Source organism: Notothenia rossii, assembly GCF_949606895.1.
Source record: "Notothenia rossii genome assembly, chromosome: 5".
Classification (NCBI taxonomy): Eukaryota; Metazoa; Chordata; class Actinopteri; order Perciformes; family Nototheniidae; genus Notothenia; species Notothenia rossii.
This window is the reverse complement of record NC_136903.1, coordinates 90,994,034-91,003,659: the sequence shown is the minus strand read 5'-3', so window position 1 is coordinate 91,003,659 and position 9,626 is coordinate 90,994,034.

The following is a 9,626-nucleotide window of genomic DNA, read 5'->3' as shown; positions in this document are numbered from 1 at the left end:
ATAAAGCACATTTTAATCATTATTGTATAAGCCAATTAGCTCTCATGGATGTAAGTAGAAACCAATATCTGTTGACTCTGAGGTTCTGTGGGAAGGCTAATGGATAACAACAGCAACGGGAAAATAAATGGACTGATTTGACATGTGCAACAATGCTGTAAACAGAGCAACACCTGAGCAGCTGAAGTAAAGACATCAGAGGTATCATTACTGCAGCAATGCATTGGAAGTCTAAGAGAACACAGTTAACAAAATGCATTACATGACATTAAAAAGGGGAAAAGTAGTTCGTAGATTACTAAAAACATCTCATATTGCCTGGGTTAAAATAAAAAACATTAAAAATAACTTCTAATATTGACTTAAAAAATGATATATGTATCGACAGAGGTGGGAATGTTATGCTACTTTATGCACTTCTACTCCACTACAGTTCAGAGGTACATGGTGTACTTTTCCTCAACTACATGTATTTAATACCTTTAGTTACTTCTCAGATGTGGATGAATGATGTGAAATATAATCAAGTGTTAAATCAAACTTTAGTTCCACCTGGAGTAAATCCACCAGCTACCCTGCAGTATACAAAGTCATTCAGACTAGCTGCACCTTTACCAGCTTTGAGAACACTTTCATGATCAATCATTATAAAACATATCATATATATTATTCTGAAATGGACCAATCTGCACAACGACTACTTTTACTGTCGCTACTTTCACTATATTTTGATGAGAATACTTTTCTACTTTTACTTGAGGAACATTTTGAATGCAGGACTTTTACTGAAACAGAGTATTCCTACACCCTGGTACTTCTACTTTTACTCAAGTACAAGATCTGAGTACTTCTACTTTTACTCAAGTACAAGATCTGAGTACTTCTACTTTTACTCAAGAACAAGATCTGAGTACTTCTACTTTTACTCAAGAACAAGATCTGAGTACTTCTACTTTTACTCAAGATCTGAGTACTTCTACTTTTACTGAAGTACAAGATCTGAGTACTTCTACTTTTACTCAAGTACAAGATCTGAGTACTTTAACTTTTACAGAAGTAGGCTACAAGATCTGAGTACTCATAGAAAATTGAAAATTGAATTAAAATGCCAAAAAACAACTTTTTCTGAAGTAATTATTCATAAATATGTATCGATAATCATTAATAAATAATGATTTTAAAATGCAGCATTACGTCCCTCCATTAATCACAGTGAAGAAAAGCAGGGTCGTCGCCATCTTAGCAGCTGCTGCTGTTTTAACATGACGGGAGAGATCAAAACTAAAAACCTGCAGTAACTTCACACATCCATGTTTATAACACATACACATTAAGCTGTATATAAAGTCACCACAACATCAACACAGCTCCTCTATACAATAAAACCAAGCCTGACATTTAGATTAAATCACTTTAACAGCACTTTTCTACTTCAGTGATGAGAACAAGAAGTTATGGGACACTTTTTGAAAGCTCTTTAAAAGTAGCTCTAATAACGATAACACACATTATAATGAATATGCACACGTATAAGATCATATTAATGTATAAGAGAGACGTCAATACTTCGCTGTAACTATTGTGCTTTAAACAATGAAGCTTTTAAAGTCTGCATCTTGAATCTTTAGCTAGGGGCTAAGCTAGTTAGCTACCTAAAGTTAGCTTCAATGGAAGGAATCAATGCATTATTCTGCTAGCGTTAGCATTAGCTTTAGCATAGCAGTTGATAGCAGCTTCTTACCGTGCTCCTGTCCCAGTGGAACTCCAAATGTCATAAGGAAGAGAAACTGAAGAAGACCGACACCAAGCATGTTTACTAGTGATTAGTGATGGCAGTTTGACCAGAGTTTGACACTGAAGCTTCGAACGGAGCTTCAACCAGTTGATTAAAGTTGGAACGATATTGGCAGATTCCGATTTCACGGATCAACAACTGATGAACAAAACGTTATTCATGTTAGGCGGAGTGCGTTGCGGTGGAGATTTAATAGAACTCAGTAGTAGACAGCTTTCTTTAGCCTTAGTAAGGCATATTTATTTATATCGTGTTAGGAGAGATGCCGTTGTGCTGCCGCTCTGTATTCGATCCTTCTTCTTCTTCTTCTTTTATTTAATGGCGAATCGCTTCCACTTAGAGCATATATCGCCACCTACTGTTGAGTTATTAAATGTTCATATTAAATCCTTATCCTCAGACCAATGCTTTTGAGGAATTTGAAGATCAGCTTGTTTGCTTCATTTCTTGATTTACTTTCATATATTGCCTTGAAATCCATGTCCTTGATGTTGAGTTGTTCCAGTGCAGTTTTCAGAATGAATCTTTGTCTGTTATAATCCGGGCAGCTAAAAAATAAGTGATGTATTGTCTCTGGTTGTTGGCAACCATCACAATTGCCATTTGGATGTTTTCCAATCAGATGCAGTGATGAGTTTAGTCCAGAGTGTCCCAATTTTATCCTGCTGTTGATGCTCTGTTCTCTTCTACTACTCCCCCACGTGCTTCCTGTTCCTACTTCCCTTTGTATCTAATATAAATGTCTTCCTTTGGTGTTACTGTCCCATAGTTTTTGCCATTGTTGCTTGATAACCACTTTTGTAAAAGATTTGACTTCTGCTCTACTGATGGGTACCATAATATCAATCTGGTTTGCTTTCAAAGCACATTTTGCCAGTTGATCCACTACTTCATTCCCTCTAATGCCCACATGCGCTGGAACCCACACAAATTGAACAACAATTCCCAGATGAACTAACCTAAACATGATGTGTACAATTTCATGTAAAATATCCTGACGACATTCTGAAGAGAAGTTGTCTATACTCTCCAGAGCCGCGCTGGAGTCAGAGCAAATGACCACTCGCATTGGCTGTATTTCCTCTACCCACTGAAGTGCTAGAGAGATAGCCATCATCTCAACTGTGTATACTGCAATGTGATCACTTGTACGCTTTCCCACTTTGACTTTTAACTCAGGAACATAAAATGCACAACTAGTTAGACCATTTTCTGGATTTTTGGATCCATCAGTAAATATTTTTATAAAGTGCCATATTGTTCATGTAGAACAGTGTTCACATAAGCCTGTACATTGAATTTGTTTTTCATTGCATGTACCCGTTTCAATAGTGACAAATCTACTATAGGTTGAGGTAGCAACCATGGTGGAACAGCTGATAACAACACCGTCGGACTAATATTCCATTCTTTAACTTTGAATTCCTTACATATTTCTGAAACACAAAAACAAAAACTTTCTTTTTTTATTTTGTTACTTTCCCAACTTGTTTGTACAGTTTGTTTAGTAGGGTGAGTATCTTTATGACCCTGTAGATTTGCCCAGTAATTAACAATTAACTGCTTTTTCCTCAAAGAAATAGGTACTTCTCCGACCTCTGCCTGAAGTGCCGACACTGGTGTAGATCTGACTCCACCACAGCATATCCTTAGTGCTTGTGCCTGGACTCTATCTAATTTTTGAAGAGAAGAATATGCAGCTGACCCATACACTATTAGTCCGTATTCTATGGCTGATCTTATTAAGGCCGTGTATACGTTCCTCAAAGCAGCTTGACCAGCCCCCCACTTAGTGCCTGCCAAGCACCTCATAACATTTAAAACCCTTTTACATTTATCTACTACTTTATCAATGTGAGTACTCCATGTGACTCTCTCGTCCAACCATATTCCCAGAAATGTAAATGTCTTCACTTTCTTTAGATCTTGTCCATAAAGTTTTAACCTAACCTCCTCACCTATCCTTTTCCTCGTAAAAAATAAAGTTTCAGTTTTTTCCACCGACAATCTAAACCCCCATGTCAGAGACCAGCTTTCAATTTCCCTAATGGCTTCCTGAATCTTAGCTCCAATATATTTTACATTTTTGCCCCTTTTCCAAATAGCTCCATCATCTGCAAAAAGTGACTTACCAATATCAGATCCTACTTGTGTGTATATATCATTGATCATGATAGAAAATAAAAGAGGACCGATGACACTCCCCTGCGGGGTTCCATTTTCAACTTCATGCCTTCGAGAATATGACTTGCCAACTCGGACTCTGATGGCACGGCCAAACAAAAAATCCATAATCCAATTATATACATTACCTCCCAGACCCATAATGTCCAGTTTTATTAATAATCCTTCCTTCCACATCATAAGCTTTTTCCACATCAAAGAATACAGCGACAACACACTCCTTGTTCGCTTGGGCTTTCCTGACTTCAGACTCCAGGCACAGCAGTGGATCTAAAGTACTCCGCCCTCTTCTAAACCCACTCTGATAAGGAGTCATTAGTTCATTTTTCTCAACGTAGTGTGTCAGCCTTTCTGTTATCATTCTTTCCATAACTTTACACAAGTGTGATGTCAGAGCTATAGGTCTATAACTGCCTGGACTGGTTGGATCTTTCCCAGGTTTCCTAATAGGAATAATGACTGACTCTTTCCATATTATTGGCAGCTTCCCTTTCTCCCAGATCTTATTGTACATCTCCAGCAGCTTTCCTAATGCAAAATCACTTCATTTGGTCAACATTATATAACATACATTATCTTTCCCAGGAGCAGTCATTTTACACTTACTTAATGCTCTTCTCAACTCTTGAATAGAGAAAGGTATATTTACAACACTCTGCGACGAATGTCCTTCTTCATATACATTAGGATGTTCATCTAACACTTCCTGCCTCCTGGTCTTACCTTCTTCTGTCAAATTTTCCGAAGAATGAACTTTGACAACATTTTTAGCTAGAATTTCTGCTTTCTCCATCCGTAGCACCAGTGGCAACTTCCCCTCCATTCTCTAACACTGGCAGGTTACTCTGATGTCTTATTCCCCTCATCTTCTTAATCATTCCCCATACTTTATCTAATGGTGTAGTTCTCCCAATACTTGAACAGAATCCTCTCCAACACTCCCTTTTTGCTCTTTTAACAATGTTCCTTACCTGAGCCTGTGCCTTTTTAGATTCTAATAAATGATGTAATGAATGTGTCTTTCTTAGCTTTCCAAACAGCCTGATTTTGTTTCGGATTGCATCATTACAGTCTTTGTTCCACCACGGTACCATCTTAACACATTTACTAAGTTTACCAGTTTTATTCCCAATAGTTTGATTAGCGCTTTTAATTATATTTGAAGTAAATTGCTCATTTATTTCATCAATACTTTCTGCCATATCAATCTGATCAAATTCATTATCACACAATTTAGCAAACATCTCCCAATTTGCTTTAGAAAAAGTCCATCTCATGATACCGTCTAGCTCAACCACATGATTTATATCAAACTTGATTATAATCGGAAGATGATCACTCCCAATACTGTGATCTGCCAATACCTACCCAACTGCTACCAGAAGCTAATTCACTTGTTACAAGAGTTAGATCGATCGCAGACTCTGTTCCATCTCTAAAATTTATCCTTGAACCTTGCCCATTATTTAAACAAACTAATTCCTTTGCCTCCATTAAGTCCTCCACCACCTGTCCGTTGTAATCTGTTGATCTCCCTCCCCACATTGTATTATGTGCATTAAAATCATCACACCATATTATTTCATTTCCTTGGCAAAGACTGTCTAATTCCTCTATTTTGAGTTTATTACATGGATTATAAAAATTCAGGACACTAATTTTCCTTTTATTAATCCAAACTTCTACACCCACTATTTCTAAATCATGACTGTTCTTAAATGTTAGCCAACTATAAGACATTACTTATCTGATAAAGATTGCACATCCCCCTCCCTGGCCATCATTTCTATCTTGTCTTATAGCAGTATATCCCCCAATGATGAAGTCCAAATGAGTCTTCAGCCATAAATCTTGAATACAAATAACGTCTGGTTTTTCTTTTAACTGATATATATAGGTCTTGAATTCTTGTCCATTTGCAATAAGGCTTCTAGCATTCCATTGCAGAATGAGAAAAACCATTCATCTACTCACTAATCTGTGAATCATCATTATTGGTGGCTAGCATTTCATGTATCATTTCAACGGTTATATCCTTTATCCCCAAAAATTCACCTGCTGCTTCCACTATTGTCTTCAGTCTTGACCTCTTTTTTGTCTGTTGTAAAGCAACATTCACCACTTTTCCAATAAAGGCCACAAACTTGTACTTATTAACAATCAATGCATCCTCTCCTATCACACACTGATGTGAACACTTTGTGGGGCTTTCCTTTGCCTGTGGGAGTTTGGGAAAATCTTTGGAAGAGAACATACTTGATGCTACTTGGGATTTCCTAGCTAAGTTTAGTGAAACCTTTTCTGTTGCTTCAGCATATGAGACTTTATTTTGCACTTTGTATCTCTGCACCTCCTTGGCCTTTCTCTGCACTTCACAGCCCTGATACGCAGCACTATGTTCCCCACCACAGTTACAACATTTCACCTTAGCACCTGCAGTACAACTACCATATTCATGTTCCCCCGCACATGTTGGACACCTGGGCTTAGAGTTGCTTTGCACTCGTCTGCCACATGCCCAAACCTTTGGCACTTAAAGCAGCGCAGAGGTTTAGGGATGAATTCTCTTACTGGAAAGCTCATGCAACCGATCATTATCTTCTGTTGTATTGTTTCTTCAAACTGAAGAAGAACAGACAAACTATCCACTATCTTACCTTGATACCTAGGAAGACGCTTTACTACAGTCACTTTCCCCCTTTAATTTCCTTCTTGATTTCTTTTATGCCGATTTCTATGGGAACTCCACTGATAACTCCAAGTATTTTCCGATTTGCTCCAGGAACATGGCATTTAATTCGAACTTCATTCAGGGTCTTCATTTTCAGTAACTTTTCCTGTTGTCTTGCATTAATCAACTCAACCAACATCCGTCCTTTGCTCAGAAATCTTGCTTGTTTTATCGATCCAATTTCTTTGTGAATTGCTTTAGTCAGGGCCACTGGATGTAGCTTAGCTGCGGATTGCTCACCAAACTCCACAATCACTTTCCACTCTTCATTCTCAATCCTTTTCATTACTTTCTTCAATTCATTCTGTGAATCAGATTCACTAAGACTGTCACTTGACATGTCTATCTTCTTTCTTGAAGTCTTTTTTCTTACTTCATTCCATCCTCCTTCAGATGCACTTTCCATATCCTCCTCTCCACGACTCAAAGAAGCCATTCCACCAGCTGCTCTCAATCTCGCACTCACTTCAACGTTCACTCCTATCTCCGTCTACTCAGTCTCAGCACGTGTCCAAGGGCTTTCAAAGAGCAAGACACGGTAGAGTCCTGGAAACACTGCCTCATATATGAGCTATCATCCCTTTGTATTTAAATGAGAATAAAATAAAAACTGTCCAGTATCAAAGACTCATCTCACTCCAGGGTGATAGCAGGACACCCCACCTAGTCACTCAGAAAAAATCAGGACAATCGATGAAGAGTTTCAAAATAAAAGACCTTTGTGTCCTGCTATCACCCTGGAGTGAGATGAGTCTTTGTCATGTGTTTGTCACATGTTATGTGTCATGTGTGTTGTCTTGTCAATGTGTCATTCTCTTCTAGTGACTGCATCTCGTCATACATTGGTTGACCCTATGGCCTCCTGGTAATTTTGTGGTATGTCACAAACTGCTCTATAACAAGAGTCTACACATGTTACCAGTTGGTCTACAGGGGTCAGCATTGGCTGATAGTTGACGAGCGTCAAGGTCATCAACCCCCCCCCCCCCCCCCCCCGTTGATAATTGTCGATCGTTGGCACGCTGATAACAATTTTTTTGGCTTTCTCCTAGCTCTAGGTGGGTTCTTTCTAGCCTCACTCTCAGTGCCTGGCTGTTCACATTCAGAAACATCACCTTGAACACTTTGACCTGATGCATTTCCCATTTTTTCATCAACATTTTCCTCATTGTCAAGGACCCTGGGGTGTACCTCTCTGTCCTGACATTCAATGTGTGACCCAGGTGTCTGTGTTTCTTTCTCTTTGGCTGTCTTGTTTGTGAATTTCACCAACCTGTGTTTTTGGACCTTATCTGTGTCTGGACAGTACACAAGATAAGCTGGACTGTTCTTATCATATCCAATAAAAATGTCCTGCTCACATCTGGAATCTAACTTCCCCTTCTCTTGTGTGTAGGCAAAACACACAGATCCAAATTTCTGAAGTTTGGACATGTCTGGCTTCTTGCCTGTGAGCATCTCATAAGGTGTTTTCTTTGTGCGATTACTGTAACACCTGTTTCTTACATAGGCTGCCGTCTGTACAGCATAATTCCACAGTGTGTCTGGCAACTTACTGTCTAATAGCATACACCTGCCCATTTCATAGAGGGTTCGCCAACCTCTCTCTGCTGTGCCGTTTTGGTGAGGTGAATAGAGTGCAGATGTCTCATGTCTAATCCTATTTTTGATTAACAGTGATTTGAATTCTCTATTAGTAAATTTGCCACCGTTGTCTGAACGTAAACATTTGACTTTTCCATAAGGTGCTGAGTCTGCCAAGAACCTCTCCGTGGCATGTATTGCATCACTTTTGGATTTGAGAAAATAAACAGTTATGGCACCCGAATAGTCGTCTGTAAAAGACTGTGCATATTTGTGCCCTTCTAAGCTTGGGGTTCTCATGTGACCGGCTAAATCAGTGTGGACCAGCTGTAAAGGTTCTGTAGCCTTTCTGTCTGGCTCCCTATTCCTTGTCTGGGTGAATTTTCCTTTTGTTCAAATTTCTAACAGCTGTGCTGGCCTGACTGCACTGCCTCTTATCTCCATGCCTTTTACCACACCCAGTAACTTTTGTACATCCTCATAATTGCAATGTCCCAACATTTCATGCCAAGTTTGCATGTCGTGGCAAACATTACATTTATCAACATTTTTCTGAACAGTTGGCAAGTAAAACAGATTACCACTTTCATGGAAGTCAAACCGGTTGTTACCACTCTTGGTGATCATGTGGCTGTCCCCCTTCTTGAAAGTGACTGTCGCTCCTCCATTTGTTGCTCTTGCCACTGAGAAGATATCGTGTGGATACGTCGGCATATACAGTGCCTCATGCAGCTGTGCTCTCTGCTGACGTCCATCGTTGTCTAGCAGATAGATCAGCGCTGTCCCTCTGCGTTGCGCCATCCCGCTGCATTTGGTCCCATCCGCCAGCTCGATTGAATGGGTGTCGGGCTGGAATGTGTTGTCAAAGCTCTTGAACTTGGCGATTTCGTTCACTATGTGGGATGTCGCTCCCGGCGTCCACCATGATGCCTTTCTTCTTTACGTTGGCTGTTGGCCTCTCGCTGTTTGCCTGCTTAGCCATGAAGCAATGATCCTCGTCGCCGTTGTCCTCCTCTTCTTCCTCTGCAACCTTCCTGGCTCCGTCTTCTTTTCCATTTTTCCTGCACAGGGACTCTGTGTGTGTGTTGCTCTTGCAGTGACTGCACCACACTTTCTGGGTGCACTTGCTTCTAATGTGTCCTTTTTCTCCACACTTGTAACAAGTCACTGAAGTCAGAGTGGCTTCTACATTCTTCCTATGTGTCTTGGTGCCTTATCTACTTTGCCTTGTGTTAGTCTTCATCACACTGTCCATAGATCCAGTCGTCCTCATCTTCTCAGATTCTGCATAGACCCTCAGTCTTCTCTTGAAGTCTTTAAATGTAACATCGT